This window comes from Gavialis gangeticus, unplaced genomic scaffold (assembly GCF_001723915.1).
Source record: "Gavialis gangeticus isolate Ggan-Ray unplaced genomic scaffold, GavGan_comp1, whole genome shotgun sequence".
Lineage (NCBI taxonomy): Eukaryota > Metazoa > Chordata > Crocodylia > Gavialidae > Gavialis > Gavialis gangeticus.
The window spans coordinates 7878079-7880309 of NW_017728994.1; the positions used below are offsets into that span (position 1 = coordinate 7878079).

General features: G+C 40.2%; 1 long non-coding RNA gene across 4 annotated transcripts in view; it reads right to left on the reverse strand.

Annotated features, from left to right (window-relative positions):
• Window positions 1–2231, reverse strand: part of LOC109287322 — a 35464-nt gene that overhangs the window by 11698 nt on the left and 21535 nt on the right. The gene's annotated exons all lie outside the window — the stretch shown is intronic.

Here is a 2231-nt window from a genome sequence, read left to right on the forward strand (position 1 = left end):
CAGTTTCAATTTCATTGTTTTGAGCTTGAAATGCATCGAAACAAAACACTCAGAGAAATTTCAAACAGCGCTTAATATGCACACGCACACAGAGGGGTATTTCAAGCAAATAAAAAAGAAGTTACACAGAAAGCCAATCCATGTGTTACAGATATGAAACGTTACTTTCAGAATTTTCATTCTGACATTAAGACCATTTTGGTAGAAAACAAAAAGATACCCAAGATACTATGATTTTCAGAAATGGCTAGCAATTTGAAGTGCTTAGCCTAAGATATGCTCAGCATTTTTACACTTTTGAAAATCTTAAGTTACGTGCCTTGCTAATCAACATGTTTTGATTTGGATTGAATGCCAGCAAGCCAAGAGCAATTCAGCAACCTTCCTTTCCTCTTTTCCCTATAGAATCTATGGTCCCAAGAAAGAATAACTTGTGGTCCTCTCCTTTTTCAGTCCAGGAAGTGTCTCATCAGAAACAATTCCATTTAATCTGAGCATGAGTGTACTCTTATTCAGAAAATACTTGGACTCCTCTGCTATTACCGAATTGCATGTATGGAAGCTATTGAGTCTGCAGCTCTGATACCTTGACAGAAATAAAATGAAAGTTTGCTTTGATTTACAGAGTTGTACTTTACAGAGCTGTGATAGAAGCAAGCACTTAACTGGGACCTGAACAGATGAAGGATAAGAGAAAGAACATGGGAAAGCCATTAACTAGTACAGGTTTTTCTTATTTTTGTGGCACAATGATACCAGGAGCATTTTTATTCCTGCTTCAAAATAACAGCAATACTGTTAACATACCCATTATACTTTAATCAAGAATGAATTAGACATCCCTGATTGTTTTTCACTGTGACCTTTAAGTTTCACTTTTATTTACTCTTCCACTGAAATGAGATTTAGAGTTTGCCAAGAGCCATGCACATATACATATACAATGTCTCTTTCTCAGGCTTGTTCCCAAGGCTCCAACATGCTCATGACTGTACAGATATAAACTAGCTGGGAGATGGAAAAGATGGCCAAAGCTTGAGACAGAAATATTTGGTAAGGGCTACAGGTTGTGGAAAAAAGGTGAAATGTGCTTAGAGATCCTCCATTGTATCTGGCTTTCTGTAGAATTGTGAAGTTCTAACTAGGGTGAATGTATTGTGAAAAGCACATGTCCCATACCTGCAATACTAGATTCTATTGTTACTTTTTTTGGAGCCTGAATTTAATACAAACTCTTAGAACATATCTAGCACTTAACATCTTAAAACATAGGCAAAGCTATCTATTGGCTAGGGCACACAAGTGGTAATTAAGAGACATAGTTTATTCCCAAGTGAGCTACTGACTCACTGTGTAATATTAGGCAAGTTATAAATTACATACCCTCCCAGTGCCCACTTTTCTCTAATTGCAAGAGTCACATTGGATCATGCTCCATGAGTGGTTATCGATGGATCAATATCTGACTGAGAGGAGGTACTGAGGAGGGTTGCCCCGGGAGTCCATCCTGGGTCTAGTATTATTTATGGTCTTTATTAATGATTTGGAGGATGGAACTGAGGCCACACTTCGCAATTATGCAGATGACAGCAAGTTAGATGGAATGGACACACTGGAGGATAGGGATAGGATGCAGAATGACCTTCATAAGCTTGAGAAACAGTTCTTCCCTCTGCCCCCCCCCAAAAAAAAAATCAAAATTAAAAAATGGAATGAAATTCAACAAGAGTAATGATTCTTCTACTGTATTTTCCTTTGATGAGGCCTTACTTAAGAGTATTGTGGGCCCTGCACTTCAAGGAAAATGTGGACAGATTAGAAAGTGTCCAGAATAGACCAACAAGATAATTAGAAGTCTAGGAAACATGACTTATGAGGAAAAGCTGATAAAACCTATGATTACTGTATTTACTAATGTGCAAGATGAGGTTTCTTCCCCACCCCCCCAAATCAGCATGGAGAAAAAACAAGCCCCAGCCAGAGCTGAGCTGCTCCCTGATTCAGGCCCAAATGGCTTATTTGATGGGGGTTGAGCCATGCAGCTAGGATATCATAGGAGACACCACAGGGTATGGGGAGGAACCTGCAACCTGCCTCCCATGCCTGTACCTGCCCTTCCCCAAGAACCCATTTGACTCCTCTCCTTACCTTCTGCTCCAAGGCCCCACCAGGGGAGACGCCTTGTTAGACCTAGTGCTAGCCACGGGTGATGACCTGGTGAGGGGGCTGTG